Raw genomic sequence first — 15,000 nt, 5'->3', positions numbered from 1 at the left:
TTATGCCAACTAGGCCACTCAAAGGCCACCCTCCTCTGAAGAGTACGTCCAGGCAAGACCAGCCAAGTAACAGCGTTTTGACCACCTTCTTCCTAAAATCCTCGCTGCGTCGGTTCCCGAGTCCAGCAGAGACCAATGGATATCCATCACAGGAGCATGGCTCAGGAGCAGGAGTTGAGCCACCAGCAGAAGCATTTGGGAACCAATGTTGTCCAAAATCAGGTTTTCAAGGCTGGCAGAGCTTTCCAGCACTCAGTTTCTTCATTCAACTGGATTTCACCTCTGTCCTCCAGTCCTAAGGAGAAAGCACAAGTCCAAAGAAGAACTAAGGGCCAGGGAGGGGAAAATCTCTTCGAGGAGGATGGTGTTTCAGCGTAACAGTCCTCAGATTTCATTAATTAGAAAAAAGAGCCAGAGAAACCAGCCAAAGGACAGAGAAGTGCCAGAAGGTGCTTGTGGGCTGGGAGCCAATGAACGAACCTGTGGCTGCCTCCAAGTGGTGAGCAACACAGCCCAAGAGAGCCTTACTTTACACAGCATCTTACATACCAACCATCAGAAAACCCTCAGAGTCTGTTCTTCCCTCAAATATTATTTAGGGATGCAGACAGGAGAGAAGAGAGAGAAGATAGACAGAAGAGCTTTGGGATGATATCTGAAAAGAGATGCCAAGCCAGTGGCATTAACAGTCTACAGCAACGCCAGTGCCCCAAAACAGCCGTCGGATACACCGTGCTGTGACAGCCTGGAGGAAGCGGAGAGCACAGGGATGGCACTCAAATGCCAAAAGTTCCTCCTCCGTTGCTTCCCTTCTTCTCCAAGAATTTCCCAGCAATGAATTTGCCTGTCGCGTTCAGCCAGCTTTTCTCAACAGAAGAGATTTCGGGAGGGCAAATCCAAGGACTCCTGCGGAGCTGAAGTGCAGAGGCCTCTCTGGATTGAAGGCAGCAGTAACTAGGGACAACTCTCACAAGCCCAGTCCTACAAACTGCTTTACACAGGTCACCCCACATGTCTAGCAAAGTCCAACCTCACCAACGCGATCTACTTGACTATAAAATCACTCTTTCCAGCAAAACAGATAGCATTTAATTGAAAGAGCAAACCGAATAAAAATAAACACATTCATTGTTTGCTCCTTGCACTCATCTCCTTTTAGTTTGATAATTAAGCCTAACATTTTCCAGTTACCCGCCTGAGACAGTTAACAGCGGGTCTGTAAGAGCACTCGCAACACCTAGAGAAGGTCAAGAGGGCTGTGAAGAAATCTGACTCAAAAGTCACCTCAAGAACCCTCTAATGAAAGCAACTATTGAGGAAAGTCACTTCCAGACCCAATCCAAAGCGTTTTTGAGTTTCTTCAAGCTCCTTAGACAAGCTCAAGACAGTCAGCACTTTGCAGTGTCAGGTATGTGTTATCCTTAGTAAAAACATATAATTATATGGGTGCAACATACAGCAAGTGCTTTTGGAGCTGCAACCTTGGCTGTCCTATGACAGGTCAAGCGGGCTTTCTTCAGTCCCAGAGATGTGTGAACGCATCTATATCCCCTCAATTTCACAGTCTGCCCCGACTGCTTGCCTTTTCTTTGTCATTATTACTCTAGCATAATTAAAATACAAAACACATCATATATGTTTTCCTGGTCTATTTTAAGAGGCAGAGAAAGAATGGAAATAATACCCTTTCCCTAGCTGGCACCATGAGGGTACTCAGTTATTTAAAAATACACCAATATGACAAATTTGCTGGTCCCTAGAGCAATCAACATCCACAGCCGCAGGTTGTTGTTTGGAGAGCGTGTTCCATTCGCCTTAGGTTGCTTAGCTTTGGTCGATACATGAGGTTGTTTTTATCACAGAAATGCCTACAGCGTGACAATCAGCTTGTTATAAATGATGGGGAAATAACAGACTGTTGAATGCCACAGGCAAAAGCTTAACTGGAAAGCACAGATATTTTAAATTACTTCTTAATCACTTCCAGATATTTTCCCCCCAAATTGTAACTGCTCACTGAGCAACCCCACCTTGCTGAGAAGAGGCAACGCTTGTGGGCACAGACAATATTCTGCAGTCGGCAAAGACGCTTTGATCCCACCAAGGACTTCAGAACGATATTCACACACACCAGTTTTGAAGTTGAGCCTCTTCAGCTCTCTATTTGCAGGCTATTCCCTATTCTGCTTCCCATCTGCCGTCTCAATATGGATTGAGCAAATTTCTTCCTAACTCGCAACATACTTCATGGGTCTTGCTTAAAATTTTCGAGAAGATATCCTTTCCAGCTGGCCGGCTTAAGCCTGAGCAGAACATCTCAAGCAATTATGCACTCAAGGAGACAAGGAATGATGACATGAGTGAACCTGCAGAACTGCCCTAAAACAGCAATCACTGGTTCGAATCATGTTCAAAAGCAAAAAAAAAAAACTACCTCTCTCAGTGACGGGTGCCATGTCATTGCTTCTCCTTTTCACTATCTTTGCCTTGCTTGATTTTTGGAGCCCACATTCTCCACTGTAGGCTGCACCAGGCTGAAAGACGAGAGTGGGGAAGGGGAGCGGGGTCAGGAGACCACCATTGATCTCACCAAGTTTTAACAACATTTCAAATTTCATAGAAAAAAAATATCATTTTAGAAGAGAGTAACTCCTTTCCTTTAAAATTAGTATGACAAGATTCCGATAGCACCATAGGTTTGCCTTCCTCCTGTTCAGTGCTGGATCAGTTTAGGGGTTTGGGGACCTTTCTCCTGTGCAGTTCCAGGGGCAGCAATCACTTTCTGACTCCCTTCTCTCTGCTCTGTCGCTGCCAATAAAATCCTCTTCTGAAACAACACTCAGTTCTTCAACCTTGCAATCACAACCCTCTGGGTGTCCACTTTACAACACCCCCCACCATGGTATCTCCAGTCTCGCATACAGATAGAGAGGGAAGATCCCCACTAAGGCTCTGTAAAATAACCTTGATTTCTACAGGCAAGCAATTTGGAGAGCTGCCACCCCATTCAGCTAAGAGAGAAATATTTTTGGCCTTTCGGACCATTGAAAGCAGAACTTAACTCACATTGTTCCTTCCTCGACACTTAAAAGAAAAAAAAAAATCTGGATTTGCCTCTCTTGCGGAAACCCTCACGTAACTCTCAATGTGCCAGCTGTAGGAATGCTGGATCCCATCCTAAACTAGCAAAGAAACCTGCCCTTGTATAAAGTAGGTGTTTTAAAGCACACAAAAAATCCAAAAAACCACAGGGGAAAGAGAAAAGCTGTAAGCCCAGGGATATGGCTAAATCGAAATAGGCTGATGCGCCCTCAGAACTTGAGGTTCCAACCAGAACTGCCAAAAAGTCAAAAAAAAGTCCCGCACAAATAAAGCTAAATCCTCAATGCAGTCAGAGCATCCTGGTCTGACACCGGTTGCCAGATGACAGAGCGAGGGCAAAGATAGTCTCATCCCTCCTCCATCCCTCCCAAGCTGCAAAATAGATACCTGACAGGCTATGAGATAGGTGACGGCAACCAGGAGCAGATTTATGATGCAACAGGAGGGTAGGAGAAGGAGCAACATCGGATTTTCCATAGTTCATGCATTTTCAGGTGCTGGTGCTCGCTCCAAACACCCCTCCAGCACAGGAAAGCTCACATCAATCCCTTTACGCATAGTGGAGATTAAGCTCATTTTTAAGGAAGACAAACACTCGAGCGATGTCCTTAGCAATAACTACTGCAATAACTATAATTCTATTTCCTTGTATTCCCCTGCATCTCAAAACTAAGATAAATCTTTCCTTCTCTTAAAACACAAATTTTCCCTATCTGAGGAGAATTCCCAAGACACAAGAAACGCATGGCCAAAAGAGTATGGGGAAACTGGACAAAAACAGAGATAAAAATTATTCTTTCTCCTATATTTTGGAGTCCTTCAAGACTGTACAACTGAGCACTAACATGTGAAATACCAGAGTATTTAACCAGGTCCTGTGATGCACCATCCCTTCTCCCTCCTCACATCCCTCCCGGGGCACAGCACGACCCAGCCAAATGAGGCTAAATTCATGCTGGCAGCCAGTGGAGAGATCCCACCTGGATTTTGGTCTCGTCAAGTTAGACCAAGAGATGGAAGAAGTGCCAGGGACTAGTTAGAGACTAGAAAGGGCCAAGACCACCACTTTTGCAGTCACAGTCTCAAAAAAATCACAGCTCCTTCATGTGGAGAGGGTTCCTTTACCAAAATGTGCCCCTCTCACCCCGCTGCGATACTCCCGAGCTCCTTGAAACCTCATCTCCATGTCTGTGCAGCCCATTGCCCTGCACCATAGCAATGACCCCCTTAAACCAAACGGAGGTGGGGGCAGGAAGAAGGAGGCACCAGCTCAGGGCCCTCTGTGAACGGGCTACAAATATCTCCCGTCTTCCCCAAGCCACAAGGCAGATACCTCAGCAAACCCTAGTGCTCCTGGTTTTCCCCCCGAGGCCAGACGGCAACGCTCACATCCGAGGGCAGAAATCTTTCACCGCTGCTCAGAAGCGCTGCCGAAACCAAATTACATTGCTCGTATGGGAGAACACCTTCCCAGCTCTTAGGGGAAAGCGCAGGATTTTGTGTGGATCCCAGGTTCTCTTCGAGATGGCGTTTCTAAAGGGATACAACCGAGGAAGCTCAGAGCGGCAGGTCTTTCAGCGCTAAAGAGACAAGGACAACAACCCAGCAAACCAGGAGTCCTAATGCACTGCCTCAACATGCATTTGACCATGGTTGTCACTTCAGGGGAGTTTGCTACAGAACAACTCCAGTTACTCTGCTTGCAGTAATTCAAACGTCAAGACGCCGGGAAAAAGCAGCAACGCAGGACATGCATGCTGCGGAGGGGAGGCCAACTCCACCAGCAGAGCAATGAACCACGCGATCCACCACAGAGACCACCGCACTGGCAAAAACAGGCCAGAATCTACACCCAAACTGAAGCATCCCAACAGCCTGGACAGATGAACAAGGGTGCTTCGTGATGGCTGCTCTTCCCCTTCCACGCTCCCAACAGCATCCCACAGAGCAACCCCAGGGCCAGGAACTGCACGTTGGATGAGGATATGAAACGGCACCCTGGGAGAGAAGCAGAAGCAACTCGAGTGCACCAAGGAGCCCACATCACATGCTCTGAGCCCCCACGCATGTCCTGGGGCAAACAGTTTCCAGTCCTTAGCTCCCCTAAAGACAAAACTAGTATCCCATAAAAAACAGCTATTATGCGGTTTAATGGTCACACTTCCAAAGACCGGAAAGACAGAGATAAGATGGAAATGCAACAAGATCTAGCAAGGAACAGGGCACAATAAAGGACTATCCATAACATATGGATGTTACACGTCTGTTTGCTTTAGCAAAGGTATATTTTTATTTATATATATATAAATATGGGGGGAGGGGGGAGTATGCACATATGCATTTTTAATACACTAATACAAACACAAGTTTTCTAATTAACATGCTTCTGCGTGAAAGCACTGATGACCAGTCAGAGATGAGGAAAAAGAAAAATGCTTAGTCTCGTAAGAAAAAGTCGAAAGCTGAAGCTGGAGCTTGTCGGGTGGGTAAAGCGCAGCATGATGCACTGCAAGCCAGGCCCACATTCAGAATATGCCCACTCTGTGAGCAAAGGAGAAGAAGAGGCATCTGAGCCCCTTCCCAACTCCGCCTGCACCCACCAGCCATACTCCTCGCACCCGAACATGAATCCAGGTGCAGGCTTAGCCCCAGTCAACCTCTTTGTAGCATCACCTGGATGCAAGAGGCATGGCTCAGGCCAGGTGAACTACGTCCCCAGGGAGGGCCTGCTGGCTTTTCGGCACAGAATGGCCTCTTCAAGCCCCAGCTGCTCCCGGGCTAATGAACAGCCATGTGGATGAAGAGGGCACAGATCACGGAGTACGCTGCACTCAAGCCTGGTACTCATCTTGCAGCAAAGCTGCAGGTTCAGCTACCTTCATCAGAGCTCATTCAGCGAATATCCAGGCTGGGGAGCTAAAAACAACTCTGTTGCCTGGAATTTAAGTGTATTAGAAGATGAAAAACAGCAAACATGAATAGGCAGAGATTTGGCCCCCTTGTCCCAAGAGACGTCCTTCTATGGCTTTACACTCAGATGAATGGACATCCCGGGCTAGCACCGCAGAGCCCCATGGCTATCAAACAGTGAGGCCCTTGGGAGCGTCCCATGCCCAACCTGTGGCTGGGGTAACCCTCCCCAAACAACATCCCTCGAGTTCCCACATGCTCTCCCTATCCGCATCACACAGCAGGAAGATGGGCAGATGCACAAGAGCTTGTCCCAACTTCCATGGTACATACAGAGGAAGTGGGGAGAGTGCAGCCAGGAAGTGTCCGAGAGTGCAAAGACACCACGGAAACGGTTACAAAGTTGAACGGGTCAACAAATCAACAAGGGCCAACATACTGCCAACACAGCCAGGGACCGTCGTGGCAGCTGGTGGGAGATAAATAGCTTGACCCCAGCTGACACCAACAGCACATTTTTCAGAGCCTGAAGGGACCTTTACATTCATCAGGTTTGGTGTCCTTCAAAATTCACGCCACCCAGCACCATCCAGCACCTTCCTACATCAAGTCTGCAACTCTGGGTCCAGCGAAATCAAGATGGGTTAGAGACGCAGAGATGCCACAACAGTTAATTCCCCCTCGCTGCTAAAAATCTGCCCCACAACCTGCTTGACTACAGCAACCGCAAAGTGCTTTCTAACACAGCTCCCAGAGACCATATTCCCATGCAACCCATCCCTCCTTTCTGCCACAGAAGAAACTGCACATCAAAGCAAGAGATGGAAACAGAAAGCTATAAAACCAAGAAAGAAGCCTTCAGCAAAATTTGTTTTAAGGCATGACTAGCTAGCACTGAGAGCCAAGTCCTGGAGCTTTCAACCCAACTCCTTGTACGAGGATAATTTATGTTAATCCTCTAACGCCAAACATGGCATGAAGTCACTATTCAGGAGAGTGGTAACACCACTAATGCTCTTTACACACTATGGCTAAAAGAAGATCCAGTGGCAACGACCACTGATATTTCAGGGAAACCTCATCCATATCAAAACAGGGGCCCATCCCACAGCTTCAGCACTGGCGCCGTGAAGTCGTAGCAGGTAACGTCAGAGCCTGCAGAAATAATTACACAAAGCTCTGCTCCCTTTTAATGAGACCTGCAGGTGACAATCCAAAATCACTGTCCCAAGGGACCTCATGAAAGAGTCACGTAAATCCGCAGCTGCTCCCGACACCTCAAAGCAGAGGAAAGCTGGATGGAAACAAAACAACAGCTACAGGAAAAAACAATGAGGCTTTACTTCTGTTCTCTTGGCCGAGAACAGAGTTTCCCCTCGTGAAATCTGCTGGTGAAACAGATGGCAAATCCTCCGGGACATAACTCGAGCGCTATCGCACTTCGCTGCCAGGACCAGTCCGGTGCGCGCCTAGAGGATGCATGCCCACATCATCAGCGTGGTGCGAAACCACGCTTCACAGGGCACAGGGGACCAACACGGCTTTACTCACTCCAGCAAGAGCTTCCAAGAGGAGAAACGTGAAGTTAAGCCCCCAGCCCACAGAACAACCAAGTTCTCAGTGATTTCAGGGAATTTTGCTTTGCATCTTTAAGCACCCACATTTCAAAACCATGACATTATCCATATTTCATTTGTTTTGTATGTAGCTCTAGAGACCGAAGATATCAAACCATCAAATGACCAGCACGTCAACAACAACAGGGGGGAAAACAGGAAAACATGGCTACAGCTCTCTCTAGGATAGAGGCTGCTCTCTTCATGAGTCAAGCTGAGGCATGACGCACAGGGACTCCCTCCCTGGCCTCGCCATCATATCAGCATGCAAAAAAGCAAAAGCAACATATTGCCAAACCCTGCTCACCAGCTAGCTTTCTGTAGGATGGTTGTGTACTGTCTAGTTTGGCACAAAGACCAAGCACGTAGGAGTGAAAAAGACAACTAGCCAGACCGTCAGCTATGCTTGAATAGGTAAACAGGTGGCTTTTTAATTGAATTAGATAAGTAGTATTTCCAATCATTTTAGTACAGACACTTGAAACAATATTACCTAGCAGGGTTTTAGCTTGGGAGAGTTTAGAAGAATACTGTCTAGGAGATCCTTGCTTTGGAGAGGATGGAACCCAAAACTTTCATAAACCAGCTCCCCCTTTTGCCAATTCAGTCAAAAAGAGAATGAATCTGCTATAAATGAAAGCCAGAAATAACTTGTTTCACATGAGCAAACACACATGATATTTGCATCTGCCTGAGACCCATCCTTCCACACGCAAAGACGACCTAGTCCTGCATGGACACTCTTACCAGCTGGTTCCAAAGTCCTTTTCTCCTGGTCACAAAACACTTCCTTGCAATCTGGAAGGAAAACCGAGATAGCAGATTAGTACTGGGATGAAAATTATTTCACTTTCATTGTTAAGGACATTTTTAAGCACCATCAAAGCTGTGAGCTCTGGTGCCCAGCAAGAATCTGCATTCTTTGAACTGCGTTGTATGAACGGGTGCAAAAGCAAGTGTCGATTCCTCAAAACATCGTTGCTAAGTAAGGGAGAAGCACCTCAATTTAAAAAGAAAGAAGACATGAAGCTCTAAAGTGTTAAAGGTTTTAGGACCTCCAAATTACCAGAGATGCAAAAGCAGAGGGTTGTGAATTGGTTGCAAGGTACTTGCGAAAAATAAAAACTAGAATCTGTGATGAGGAAGGTGAATCATTTATTTAACCGGCCTATTTTCTTTAGCACTCTGACCCTGCCACGGGAGGAACGTTCTGGCCACAACCTAGTTAAGCATTTCAGTATATGTTAAATTTGAGGGAACGTGAAGAGCCACATTGAATCAAGATCTGTGCATTTCTCCCTGGCAGGCTGTTTCTCACGTGTGCTTATATACATGTACACATACCCAACCTTGCAAGAACTTCCATTTTTTGCTTTTCTCCTAATGATTCTCTTGCTAAAAACACAACGCCACTGTGGCTCTAAGAGCACCCAGTTCCCCTGGGACAAAGAAGCTCTCCGCATCCCCGAATAACAGGTCCTGCATCCACCAAGCACCAGGCAGCTTTTGAGATGCAACCATGAGCTGTGCTAAAGGTGACATGGATTTTTGTCCTCGGGCACCTGGATTATACAAGATGACCCTTAGCCAGACAAATGGTAGGCTCCTTAGTGTATCTATCTATCTGCCTTGCAACAGCTATTAAGTATGCAGCATTTCCTAGCTTATTCCACTACACAGAAAACTGCAGTGTCCATTCAGACTGCTCCCGTGAAAAGCCTTTCTCCCAATGAACACTCATCTGTTCAGTTAATGCCAACGAGGAAGCCCTTCTTCACACATCACATAATGATGATGCAATATCCATTGTACTGCTTTGATCCTCTTTGGTTAAATACAATAGAATTTTCAAAGTATTAACAAATGCTTATTATTTCTATGCTACATATAAAGAAAAAAAAATATCATTAGAAATGGACACAATTTCCCCAGCCAGAAAAATCTAGAGATAAAATCCCAGCAATGATTTGTATCTGCCCTGAGCAGCAGTCCCAGCCTTCAGTGACCTCTGTGCAAATATACCAAGCCAATTACATGCTATGCCTGCAGCCTTTCCCCTCCTGTATCGGCTTTTTGTTGTTGCTGGCTATGAGAAACATCGAGAGGTATTGCAAAAAAAAGAAAAAAAAAAAGAAAATGTATGTTAGCCTGTGCATCAGGACAGGACAACTGGCCTAGGGGTTTAATCAAGATTCGGATGAAACTGCGTGAGGTGTTTGGCAAACATTGATCTTATTGAATTATTACAGCTAAAGGATGTAATCCCCAACCACCTTCCCACATAACCCACAAAATTCACCACTGGGCAGCTCGGCTCAGCTCTTTCCTCACTCTTCCCTCATGTTTGCCATAATCTTTGTTACTTGATGAGCGGTAAATTGTCAAACTTCAACAGCTTGATCACATGAGCACAACGGTCAGGGGCACCACCAGAGGCACAAAAGAGAAAAGCGACCCAGCTAGAAGGAAAACCAAGCACCGGACCTTTCCCTTCAACGTCCCACGCTTGGGACAACCGCTGCTGCACTCCCGTGTCCTCTTGAAGTCGGGCAAGGTAGAAGTAGCCAGTGGGACAGATGGGAACTTTCAAAAAGCCTTCAACCGCATCTCACAGTTGACAGAAGAAATGTCACCAGCATGTTAGAGATTAGCAGACCTGTCAGCTTAGTCAGTTGTACATGCCGGCTCTACACCAATTTTTCTCTTGAATACTTTCACTTGTAGCTAGGACTTTCCCAGCACAGAAGCAACAACCCAGGTAGGACAAAGCGATGCCCAGCTTGCCAGTTTGCTCGTATCACTCACAACGTCCTAGGTCCAACTTCTCGTTGAGCAATGCCACCACCACTCTGGTCAAGAGGAGGCTTTTTCTGTTGGGTATCCCAAAGCATCCTTACTGCGCTGCCTTCCTATAGGAAGGAAAAGGAGCAATAGTGGCCGAGAGCCGGGAATTCATGGCTTCTAAGCCCAGGTGCTTTCAGTTGCATGACTCTCCCATTCTAGGAATGTAAATTAAGGAAGAGTATGACGAAGAGTACAAAAGAAATCTCCGGGTTTCTGAAACATCAGTAAGAGACCTACTTAGGCCTGAATTTCAACCCTCGCATTCTCACCATACTCATTTACTGCAGGATATTGCTAAGAGGAGCTAAAACACATGGGATTTCTCCATCAGGGAGAAGTGAGGGAGCGTGTACTTAGACAGTCTGAAGCGCGTGCCAGCTCTCCCAGGCAAGAATAAAGATCCACAAAATCAGCTCATCCCACAAGTGTTCTTTAATATTATCTCACTCCTAAACAGGGCATGGTAACTCCGAATCCCATTTGATACCCAAAAAGGTAAAACTGTTTCCTCCTCCTGAAGCGTCTAAAGCCCACAGGGGAACTGGGGGGAGCAAAACTACCTCAACTGCCAAGCTCACCAGTCACTCAGGTGCTTTGAGTCTTTTCCCAGTGTATTCCCCTACACGCGCATGTGCAAAACAAACTACAGGTCATTTGTGTTTTCCCAAGCAGAGCAAGACAGCAGACTCTTGAATGGAGAGATCCAAAAAAAAGAAAAACTGGAAAGCAAATGTTGCAATGGATTTCAAAAGTCACAGGCGATCAGTCCTCCGGCTTCCAGAGGATACACTTTAGCTTCAGCCTGAGAGCGCCCTTTTTTTAAAACCCAGAGCAAACGCACCCATTTAATAGTTTAGTATACATTTGGGCTTCCTTTTTTTCCTGAAGCATTCAGCCACAAAAGGAAACAATTTCTGCCTGAACTGATAGAGAAAATGATACTGAATGTTTAGGTGAGATTAATTTCAGGATTGTGGCCAGACTGAGGAAATTGGTGGAAGAAATCTTTCATAGTTTCATATTGAGTTTGCAGTTTTATGAGTAATTCTCTTGAGTTATGTGCCTGGCACCCCGGGTGCAGGTGACACTTTCATTCCTTCCCTCCCTTTTTGAATGAAAATGCCATCCAAGCACACGAACACAATATTTATTAAAAGAGAGAGGGAAAAAAAAAAAAAGTGGAGGCACAGATTCCCCCCTCACTTGTACAATGTCCAACAAGGCTGCTGTCTAGAAGACTTTGCTTGGTGGGCTCTCCAGGAATTTCCCTGAGCTGACACACAAACTGTGCCTGTCGGATGTACAGAATCACCCCTGAAACATAAATAGCCTCTGGGGTGCAAACCAGGACAGTGCCAACGTAAACCAGCTGTCGTATACAGCATCCTTTACACCTGCATTACTAACAACACTTTTGATTAGCAAAGCTGGAGAAATCTGAAACACCCATTTCAAACTGCATTACTCCCCTAAAGGTCTGGTCCTCATTTCCATCCTGCCCAGGTGTCCTGCAGTTTCTCATGTAAGCAGAGAAACCCAGGCTTCTTCACTTCTTCCCTCCACAGTCAGCTCATAACGGCTGGACCACCTTCCACCCTCATGCAAAACAATAAACGCACTGCAGGGAACAACTGTCTGTGGAGATGCCATGTTCCTCTCACTTGAAAAGGCATAAATGGATGGCAACCAGCTCCCTCTTTTGAGCAACCAAAGGCTTACAGAAAGAGGTTATGTGAACTTCTAATGTTGTCAAAACTCATTTGCATGGAAACTGCAGAGGAGGAGAAGGGACCCTTTTCTGAAGGTACTTCCACTCCATCTGGACCCATCACCTTCCATTACTCCACTGCCTTTCTGAGAAATGTCCATGCCTTCCCCTACACCATGCCCAAGCACTAGACATAAAAAATTGCTTATGACAGATCCTACTGGCACGGTATTGACTCTGTTTCTTCTGTAGGATTAATTAGCAGATTAGCAGGAAGATAGCTGAGCTAGAGAGCTGGACAACTGTAGTCTTTCCATTCCAACAACTACAACCCAAAAAACTAAGGATGAAAAGCTCCTTCAGGACTAGCAGTTTGTACTTAAATCTCTTTCCTAAGGGTAGAAACAGGGGTCAAGGAAGAAAACTGCAGCCTGTTGCATGTGGTTACTGAAAGGTTGTCCAGGCTAACTTATAACTGCATGGTTGGTTTTACAGTTCCCCAAACTCTTGCTTTGCTTGCTTATTCAGTAGTCAACACACCATATTACTCTGGCAAAATAACCATGATACCAAAGAGATTTTGAAATTAATAGGATGTGCTTGCAAGCATCTTCTGTCAGGCAGAACTAAAATTAAAATGTTTACTCGGCCTCATCTCACTCCCTGAAATTCATCGTGCAGAAACTTCCCCGCGTCATGTCAAGAGATTCCCGACAGCTGAAAGAGCTAAAGGGAAGCTGCAATCACAGCAGCTTTTACCAGACTTCAAAACAAGGCACCAGCTCTACCACCATGCCTATTCTAGCACAACAGTTTGACAAACTCATGACAGGCGTTAAAAGCATTTCGGGAGAAAAAAGGATATACTCATAGCAAGTTACAAACTCTAAAAGATATAATGACCTACAGAAGTACTAGAACTGTAAAAGCGCAAGTCTGGATTTGCCGTGGGGTAGCCCAAAGCACCCCGTGATAGCCTGGTGCCCCTGAAGAGACAAGGATGGATATCTCTAGAAGATACTTCAGTAAAACACTGTTTTCACAGAAAGACTTTGAGGCCAGACAACGGCTATCATGGCTCAGCCTAAATTTGCTGCTTGAGACACAGCGAGACGCCTTTAAGAGCACAGAGCCAGTCATCCTCCAACACAGAAAAACATGGGTGGTGAGGACTGGGAGAAAACAAGTTTGCCCATAACTTTGAGTGGCAAAAAGCAACCACGACTGTTTTCACAGGAACAACTGCCAATCCCCAACAGGTTTTTTCGAATGACTTCCCTCATCCGCTTGGATGAGGATTCCTCCCTGGCTGTTTACAGTAGCAGGACTCCAAAAATAAAACTGGGACCATCTCAGACACCTTCCAGCTCAGAAAACACAGTTGCCTACATTTAGGCTGCATACTTTGGGGTTCAAATTGAGGCGCAAGCAGCTGCTAAAACGGCACAGAGAAAGAGCCTGGTAAGTAACGTGGACAGAGGCGGCCAGGAGAAGGCATTTCCTTTGACGCAGGAGGACAGAGTGAAAACAGGTTTTTACTCTGCTGAGAAAATTCTACCACAGCCGCAATGCCAAGTGTAAGGACCTGAAACTCACAACATTTAAAAATTCACATGAAAAATAACTGGACCTTGTTGATAAGCCCGGCGCTTCTGAACCACTTGCTGGATAACGTACCCATATTACAGCCCCCGCAGCAGTTTTCCAACACTGGCGGTTTTCTCAGCAAGGATTCCTCCTTTACCTCTAACACAGCTGACACCAACTCATGCAGGGGCTGCAATTCAATGCAGGGGAAAGCAAAGATATGAAAATATCTGTGCATTTCAGCAAGGTCTTTAGAGTCAGCTATCTGATGCTTTAGCCTCCTCTTATGTCATTTACAAATATAAAAATGCATATAGGCTTCAACATCCTCTCCCAGTCACTCTCTTTAGCATGCAAATGTAATTTAACACAATTAGGCAGGACAGAAAGCCCAGACCTTTTTACAGGATCGACTACATTCCAGTTGTCAGGCAAGATAAAGAGATTCCAACTCAACAGTCAAGCTGGCCAGAAGCACGTTACCACCTCTGGAGGTTTCTAAGATTAGCACAGAACTTAGGGAGAAGGAACAGCTCTTGCCCAAAGGCAACAGGTCTTGCTATAGCACTACATGGACATGGAAAAAAATATATATATATATCCAGCCAGATGTATAGGAAGCAAATGCCTTGCATTTTCATGGAGACTTACTTAAAACTCCTAAAAGTCTAGCTGGGAAGGACCCACAGCTGGCAAAGCCCATGAACCAAATCCATGTGGAAGCTGCAGGTCCCATGTCCCACGCAACGAGCCACAAAGAGGGCTTGATCTTGCCATGAAGACAACTTAGCATCTGCCGTTACACAGACCACACGAATACCTAAAAGTCTAAAAGTATCACAGCATAAGCCAGCAACAAACCTGATCAAGTAATCCTAGAGTTGTTAATGAGAAAGGAAAAGGCATCACTTAAAACAAAGGTGTTGACTTTGAGACTAGAAAAACCCACAACTCCAAGAAAAGTGCGAGGCACCTTGCTCTATTTGCAGCTGCTTTATTTGAAATTCTCAATCCCAGGCAGAAAATGGAGAACAGAGGACAGAGCTCACAGTCTGAGGCTTCAGGATACCAAACGCACTTATGTTCCTTGCTTAAGTTTTAAGGTAAAAAGAGAGGCTCATGGTCTTTGGAGGTACCCCGAGAAACCTCCCATCAAGATTGTTCCTTGCAAAGGAGAATCAGCTTAAAACTGGCATTCAATAGACATTTCTGTATGATCTGCTATTTTCTACA

At 45.8% G+C, this 15,000-nt stretch overlaps 1 protein-coding gene across 4 annotated transcripts in view; it reads right to left on the bottom strand.

The window, feature by feature from the left end:
* TSNARE1 (t-SNARE domain containing 1) overlaps nucleotides 1-8,430 on the bottom strand; it is a 427,700-nt gene extending 419,270 nt beyond the window's left edge. For all 4 annotated transcript variants that reach the window (XM_067292261.1, XM_067292263.1, XM_067292262.1 and 1 more), the window contains exon 1: nucleotides 8,376-8,430. The gene's annotated coding sequence lies outside the window, so the exon portion shown is untranslated. The remainder of the gene's footprint in view (nucleotides 1-8,375) is intronic.
* Nucleotides 8,431-15,000: the final 6,570 nt, after the last annotated feature.

This window comes from Apteryx mantelli, chromosome 2 (assembly GCF_036417845.1).
Source record: "Apteryx mantelli isolate bAptMan1 chromosome 2, bAptMan1.hap1, whole genome shotgun sequence".
In the NCBI taxonomy this organism is placed as follows: Eukaryota; Metazoa; Chordata; class Aves; order Apterygiformes; family Apterygidae; genus Apteryx; species Apteryx mantelli.
Note: the sequence above shows the minus strand (reverse complement) of the source record. Positions and strands in the feature narration are given on the sequence as shown.